General features: G+C 37.8%; 2 long non-coding RNA genes across 4 annotated transcripts; one reads left to right on the plus strand and one right to left on the minus strand.

The window, feature by feature from the left end:
* On the plus strand, positions 1-7,231 carry LOC131334803 (uncharacterized). Of its 3 annotated transcripts, XR_009202282.1 has the most exons (8): positions 1-259; positions 421-474; positions 632-713; positions 911-995; positions 5,535-5,622; positions 5,693-5,806; positions 6,656-6,774; positions 6,937-7,231. It is a non-coding gene; the product is annotated as an uncharacterized LOC131334803 (long non-coding RNA). The 3 variants fall into 3 exon arrangements; XR_009202281.1 differs by lacking the exon at positions 632-713 and having other exon boundaries at positions 4-259; positions 6,930-7,231; XR_009202283.1 differs by lacking the exons at positions 632-713; positions 6,656-6,774; positions 6,937-7,231 and adding an exon at positions 6,230-6,284 and having other exon boundaries at positions 8-474.
* On the minus strand, positions 1,597-4,853 carry LOC131334805 (uncharacterized). The gene is made up of 2 exons (XR_009202285.1): positions 4,611-4,853; positions 1,597-1,864 (listed from the first exon to the last, which is right to left on the minus strand). It is a non-coding gene; the product is annotated as an uncharacterized LOC131334805 (long non-coding RNA).
* Positions 7,232-8,314: the final 1,083 nt, after the last annotated feature.

Raw genomic sequence — 8,314 nt, forward strand, 5'->3', positions numbered from 1 at the left:
CCCTTCAATTGAGAAGCCACTGGTTTTGTTTCACAGGGTAATTTCGTCTTTTTAACTATATGACTTTGTTTGCTCCGCCTCCCCTTTTTCTTTTCTTCCGCCTCCCACTCTTCTTTTCTTCCTTGGGTTTAGAGAGAAACAGAGAGAGAGAGAGAGAGAGAGAGAGAGAGAGAGAGAGGGATGACGATGAAGACGATGACGATAACGACGACGATGACGAAGCAGACGAAGAGGACGGCAAGGAAAAGGCAAAGGACAGGTGATTTTGTTTAACTATACTAAGTTTCTGCAAGTTTCGACGTAATTACGTGTTCAATTTGCACAGATGGGTTATTTTCAGTTTAATAGATTGATTTTGTTTAATCTACCCTGTGGTTTTCTCCTCTCCTGTCCCTTTTGGGGTTCCATCGGTTCCTGCAGAGCAGATCTTTCCGTCCAACGCTCAAATCTATGGCTCGTGCTCCTCGTGAAAAGGTTTGGCTCCGTTCTTGGTCGGCTTTTTCTAATTTATGTTCTTTGTTGTGGTTTGCATGTTGTTTGGTTTGGCTATTATGGCTGCAATTTTTTTTTAGGATTTGTTGGTTGTCGATCGAAGATTCTGTTGGTTTTTTGTGTTTCTTTTTCTCCAAAGAATAACTTTTTGGGCCTCTCTTTGTTATTGAGGAGTCTCACGGCATGCGATCTGATCCGAACAGCGACGACAATGAAGAAAGGTTATTTTTTCCAATTACTTTTTCCCCACTTTTCTTTTACTGTTTGTGGTTCTTCTATTGTGCATTACTTTATAGATCCAACGAATACAAATAATATAAGTAAAAGAAATCAAATGACACATAACAAGGGAGAGACAAAGCATCTGATATGTTTCTTTGATCTTTATTAATTATTTCGTACTTTTGGATTTTTCCAGGTGTGGATTATTAGAAACATGAAGGTTTTGAAGTTTTTAGTACCAATCAATACCTGATTGCTCTTACATCAGAGGATATTAATCGGTATGTGTTGCTCTCCATGGTTTTCTCCATCCTAATTTTTCCTCGGGTTTTCCCTGTTTCGGATGAGAAGGTTTGGGTAAAAAAGTCGTTGGGTTACTGCGTATGGAAAAGGGCAAAGAAGAAGATTTTGCATTTAGACCTTTGTAAGGTCGGATTGATTTATTTGTTCTTTCCTTTTTAATACCATTATTTTCTTTTAGTGTTTTGTTATGCTCGGTAACGATAGAATTCTGCCATGTTTTGTTCCATTTTATTGCAGTTGGTATTTTAACTGTTGCTTCTGTCTAATCTGTAGCAAGAATCAAAACTCAAAGCCCTACTCCTTCCCAAGTGTCTCCAAAAACCTTAGCAATTTCCTTAGCAAGACTAGCTAATTTATAACTTACCCCAAACTTCTACACTATCAACAGCTAAATTACTTCTTCTACTATTGTGATGATTCCCTGTTCTTAAGCACCTAATACCAGATAGTGTATCTTTGTCACGCCCACGATTTTTAACTAAAATAATAATATATTTTCTACAAACCAAAGTCTTTCTCTCAATTATATTTACCCTTGAATGTCGTGTAAAACCAAACAGCAAATCAAGTCGCTTCTTCTTCTCTCTAAATTTTTTTTTTTTTTTTTTTTTTACATAAAGTCTCCCAAACGTTTACACTTAAATGGGTTTCATAATCATCAAGGAGAGGAGTTTGTACATAGCTTTACATATGATCTAATCAAAAGATACAACCTTCAATTGCAAGTAAAGTACATGACATGAACCAAACTTGATGATAAACCACTCCTTAAAGGTTCCAATGAAGCGCTCAAGAGACGTCTCAATGTGCACTCCATGCAATCCAAGCTACGTGTCATGACAAGTACCTGAAAGGATAGGGTGAGCTACACTAGCTCGTAGAGATATCCATACCTAAATTATATGCACAAGTGAAGACAGACATCAAGGGAAAACATATTTTTTTTTTCAAAAGCATATTTGTTTTATCAAAGGTGAAACTCAAAATACTACTCACGCTGGGAAGTATTTAACTCCATTTCTCAAACATTGACACTCTCACCTACACACACAAATATTCTTAAAATCTCAGCTTACCATTACGGCATTACCCAAATCAATCCTTGCTTTTTCATTTCCACATTTCAGAGACCTAAAGGTTAATCTGAGTTCTTTAATGGAAGCATCATTTTTCTTGTCTCAAGTAACGAGCCCACCACTCACCAAAAATACACACACTATGCATAGTTAGAGTACGAAATAACAATGACACATCGAATAGTACCGCACCTCGACAATAAGGAAACTCACCCGTAAATCCCAAATCCTTTTCATACACCACAACTCCATGTTTTAAGGTAAACAAAATATAACAACTCTAGTAGAGAATGAACATAACTCCTTTGAATTTCCTCGTAGTTACCAATAACGTCATCGGTGTTCCACATTAATTGCTCCTCATTCAAAATCATCTTTCACTCTCCAACTCTCATTTATGTTTTCATGAGTGAATGCTCCTGCCAGGCGTTATGGGACCCGCTTCCCCTGCCCTAGCACCACACCCGTTGGTGGGCCTAGTTGGTATCATGAGCGAGTGCTCCTGCCGGGCGTTATGGGACCCGCTTCCCCTGCCCTAGCACCACACCCGTTGGTGGGCCTAGTTGGTATCATGAGCGAGTGCTCCTGCCGGGCGTTATGGGACCCGCTTCCCCTGCCAAGCACCCACCTTGAAGGTTAGGCCTTGAAAGTTCAATACGAGCGTTAGCTCCTGCCGGGCGTTATGGGACCCGCTTCCCCTGCCAAGCACCCACCTTGAAGGTTAGGCCTTGAGAGTTCAATACGAGCGTTAGCTCCTGCCGGGCGTTATGGGACCCGCTTCCCCTGCCAAGCACCCACCTTGAAGGTTAGGCCTTGAGAGTTCGCGCATCGTTCACATTCTCAATTGTATCGTTGTGCAAATGTCGTGCAAGAAACTCATACTTATCATGTCATAGTTCCACTTATTTGAACAAATTCATTAGACTTTTCCCACAATTCTCATCATTAATCTCGTCACCAACCCATTTACTCTACTACCAAGTATTTACTAAGTGGTCACAAGTTCAACTTCATGCAAGTTGCTAGGCACAACGACTTCACTTTCCGATTCATAGTTCAAGAGGAAATTAATAGTTGTAACTCACATTTTCAATTCATAAATATAATCAATCATCGTCATTCAAGTATTCCCAATCCAACATTAATATACAATCAACCATCTCAACCTCATACTTTCACTAGGTGTCGACAAACATTTTTCAAGTATAATAGCCTACTACCCTAAAGCTCGGTAGACCATTCAAATAGTTAAACGCACATTTGTGTCTCACTCAAATGATTCTAAGGGCAAAGGATGCCCAATGCATATAACGTATCTACCTCGAGCACTTAGGAGTGTACCAAATCACCCGTAATATTCAAATACAACATAACCTCCAAAATCGGTATGGATTCCCACAACCAACCTACCGTACTTTAACTATAACTTCTTATAGGCTTAGAATTTAATTATAAGGCTACCACCATTAGAAAGTATAGTTTTCCATACATCAACTTCGATATATAATATGCCCCAAACGGAGTACAGGTGTTTAAGTTATGATCGTCCGAAGTTTTAAAAAAACGGATTTTTCATTCCCTACCGGTAGGACACAACCTCCTACCGGTAGGAGACCAGAATTTCACAAAAGACACTACTGGACAGCACCTCTACCGGTAGAGCCAAAACTCCTACCGGTAGGACTTGGGTTTTCAGCATACGATTTCTAGTTTCGACAGATTTCTCTCAACAACAAATACGGACGTTTAAACATTCTTAAACACATCAAACCAACTCATAAACGCATAAAGGAGGAGAGAAATCCCTACATGTCAAATTGGCGAAGTTAATCATTCACATTAGACTATATCCAATTAAACAACATGAATTCCAAGACGGAAACAAGTAAAATTGATTGAATAATCATAACCCTTTTATCTTAAACCCAAAAATATTGAAACCAACGCCAGAAGTTGCACAACCACAAGCCCTACGCTCAGTAAAAATCCCAGGTTCAAAAACGAGAGGAGATTAACCCAAAAATCAAAGGAAAAACAGTTTCGCAACCATTTTCGCCCTAGTCGACTAACCCTACTTTAGAAATTCACCAAAAATTGTATACTTAACCGAATCACTTGATTCCAACGCCAATCCCTTCCTAACTTAAATATGCAGCTCCTGTAAAAGACCCAAAGCCACCAAATTGTTCATCATACCCAGAAAATTAAAAGAAGACAGCCACGCACAGATTCGCGTATCCAGGGGAAACAGCCGGTATTCAAAAATTCATAACTAATTGTGTGATTATCGGTTTTTCATGATCTTGGTACCGAAATGTTCGTATTGAAACGTACTTTAACTGTTATGAAAGCACCAAAAATTAATTCCTAGCAGAAAGGCTCCAAAAAGACAGATTAGCAGAACCCACGAAATTTTCAGCATACAAGATTTATTCAAGACTCAAAATAGATGATCAAACTTGATTCTTGTACATCAAACTAACACTTAGACATGTAAAGAAGGTAGGAGATCCCTACCTCGAGGGTTAGAAGCAAGCCCGAATATGGAGGAAACTTCGAAGTGCTCCGATCGTGAATTTTCTTCGATGGATAGGAAGCTCTCGTCGCGTAGAACAACTTTAGTACTTGGGATTTTTCAAAAGTCTCACTCGTGGTCGATGAAATCGAAGAGAGAAGGTGAGAGAGGTGAGAGCCGAGAGAGAGAGAGACGCCAGAGAAGAGAAAAAAAAGGAAAAGGGAAAGTGAAAAAAAATGGTTTCCTGCCCCATTTTTTTTGACTTATATAGCACAAATAACACTTACACCCTTTCACTCCTATTGAATTACGTCAACTCCCACAACTTACAAGTCATCTCACATTGACCCAACTCATATCTACATTGTTATCCCAACTTTGATAATCCAAATACATATTAAACATTTAAAATTTGAAAAACTAATTATGGGTCTCTACAATCTTTCAATCATAAGTCATAGTGAAACAAAATGACTCTTTCGTAGGATTATGTGAAACAATGACACTTCCCTTAATTTGTAGGGCTCTCAACTTTAACCTCGAGGATTATAAGCTGACGAATAACAAAAAAGCTCTCAATCTTGTGCCCGTACCTAAAGTCACGGCGTGACGTTTCACATTGACTGACCTTCACCTCATATATACCTGTCACAATCTTGTGTTTTTCTTTCCTCTGATACATGTTTTATGTAGCAGGAAATTGGCCTAGGTCAGTGACTAGCCAAGTTGTATACCACCTCCAAGACGTATCTCCTGATAGTGGTCTAAAAAAGTTTCCATTTTTCATTGCAATAGTCTCTTTCTTTGATGTATTGGACATGAGTACACTTACATATGCCTTATTTTGACTTGTTTGTGTACATATTTGGCTTAAATCTCATCTATGTCTGGATCTTATTATGTCCTGTTTATTTTTCTTCTTTTAGAGCTTTACTCAAGAGCGCTTGCCTCACACAACTCATCAAGTTTCATCTTCAACCCACCTATACTAGAAGCAGCTACACTGCCGGCATGGTAACTGCTCTATTACCTGTAGAAGAAACTACTTAGCTTACCATCTTTATCTCACTTAGAACTATTGCAGGTGTGTAGTCAATGCAGGCAAAATGAAACTCAAAAAATTGCCAATCTCCCTACATCAGAGGCTGGAATGTTATGTTATCGTGTATTGAAGTACGATTTCGAGATCGACCGCTCTGTAAGGAAGCTTCTCTATTCCTTTGGCTATTTTATTTTATTTAAATTATCTCTGGCAAAACATGTTGCAAATTTGTATGCAATTTTTTCACTGAGCTATGTCACCTTTGCATTTTAAAAAACGTCAATATATTTTAAGGGGTTGTGTTTGTCTTGCGGCCAGAAAAGTATTGTATGAATGCTCGCAACATTATGTTTTGAAATTGTAAATTTCTGTGGGTTGATACTTTTCTTTCAATTCTAGCATTTTTTTATCGATAAAAGTGCTAACAGTACTTTTTCCAGTATACTCGAGTTGATAGTTCACTTGGCCCACTGTCATAAGATGTTCATCGAAGCACTCCGACACCTTCGCACACATAAAACCTGTAGCAATGAAAATCTTTGTTTTAAGTTTTATCTTTGTTGCTTAATGCTTTTTCAGTGCTGCCCTTGGAATATGCATATATGCATGTGGGATATAAATTGACCACGCTATTAAGTGACTTGTGAAATTCGTCAATAGAGTTGATTGTGATTTCTTCCTTGGTATATTTGGATGATGAATAACAGAAGATTAGAGTCAGTGGATATGATTCAACTTTTGGAGAACATAAACCTAGCAACTAATAAGTAAAAGATTGTTCAGAACAAAGTGCAAGGCAATAATGTCGAGTTTCTGCTTAACAATTGACTACCTGTTGTCCTTGCCCATGGCCATTATCACTCTTCTATTTACCTTTTCCAACGTAGTGGGTATTCTGATGATATATTTGTATGGATATTCTGATTTTTTTGTTAGAATGTTGCACCGGTCGGCTATTTTATAATTTGTAGCTGTATTGACATGTTCGCTTTGTTCTATTTGCAGGAGCTAGCCCTTCCTAGGAGTAAGTATGAGAAATGACAATGAACCCCGTATAGTTTCTATGTTCGTTTCATCGATACCTCAAATCGGCAATCGTCCGTCCAAACACATGATGGAATGAGGTATAGTGAATTACATATAAAAATTCCCCCTTTCCAACCTCACTTATTTTGAGTCAAGTAGACTAATTTTTACCAATTGGAAAAGTTGATTTGATAAAAACAAATTGTAAAATTTTATTTAACAGATAGTTTTTGTTTTTTTTTCAACACACCAGCAGCCAGCCAGCAGGCCAACAAATTACACTCTGGCAACTGAAGAAACTTCCAACAACCCCAGCAAGAACAAATAGTCAGCTTCCATAACCTCTAGAGCTTTGCAAGCTTCTGGCATGAAGAATTCCCAATCAAAAGACTTCCGCTTTGTCTAATTTGCATGAACTCGACTTTAATGCTATGCCTTTTGCCAAAGTCATGTAATTAGTTACCAAAGACAGGAATATATCTAAACCATGACTTCTACATGTAACTTTTGCTATGATCAAACACTTGGTCAAACTAACGCATATAACTTCTGCTATAATGACTACATACATAATATTTGAAAGACCCAAAAAAAAATCACCACAACGAGCATGATGGACGTGCTTTGCACGTAGCCATGCATCTAGTTACTTAATAAAAGGGATTTGTTCCGGAAATGTTTTTTTTAAATCTTTTAAAAGCAAGCCTATGGGATAGTAAAGAACATGTTCTCTATTGATTATACCCATAATTTTTTGTTAAGTTTGGTTGGTTGCATGTGCACATGGATGGATTGGCGTGAAGATGGTAAATTTCACTTCTCTAGTTCGTTTTAATCTGTTATATTCACCGGTTCACATGAGCACAAAGTGTGTTTCTATGGCTTTTACATGTTTCTTTGTAGTGCTTAAATCCGTACATGATCAACCGGTTCATGTGAAACGGTGGCTTTAACTAATTTTTTAAATTGTTGCACCGTTTGAATGGTTTCGGTTTTGGACCATTGCGGAGGAGTTGACTGCTAAGGTGACCGTTACATTTGGTTTGTGTCTTTTTGGAAAGGATACTTAATTGCCTATATATAAGTGCAGTTGTTGGAAAATGTTGCAAGAGAAAGAGTGTTGAATTTTTTCTGGTTTTACTCCTGCCCTTTTATAATCTCTATTTCAAGTGGGATTCTTGACACGCACCGAATATAGTTATTGCATAAGAAGCAATTATATTTTATAAAAATGCTTTGTTAATATTCATGGGGATAAGTTTTTATTCATGGATAGTTTCGAATAGATTTTTGTAGCCAAAAATTTTGGGGCCGGTTATAGGTGATACCTAACATGGTAATTATGTCATGCTGGTGTTTCGGTAGAACGGAAATGTGTTATGTGGCTCTCAATGGGTAATATTTGACGCCCGTGATCAAAGAACCAAATAACGTGTTGGGGAAAGTACAAGGTAACAGTACTGTTGGACACGTGGTCGGTAGTTAACCGAGTTAACGGCTATTTAAATTATCTCGTATGTTTTGCTTTGTGCAAATGATATGAAATTTTAAATTCCTTGGTTTGGAAGTCATTTTCAAATTGAACATACCATCATAAATTTGAAAATTTATATGCATATTATTTGCATAAGGTAATCA

Source organism: Rhododendron vialii, chromosome 7a (assembly GCF_030253575.1).
Source record: "Rhododendron vialii isolate Sample 1 chromosome 7a, ASM3025357v1".
Taxonomy (NCBI): Eukaryota; Viridiplantae; Streptophyta; class Magnoliopsida; order Ericales; family Ericaceae; genus Rhododendron; species Rhododendron vialii.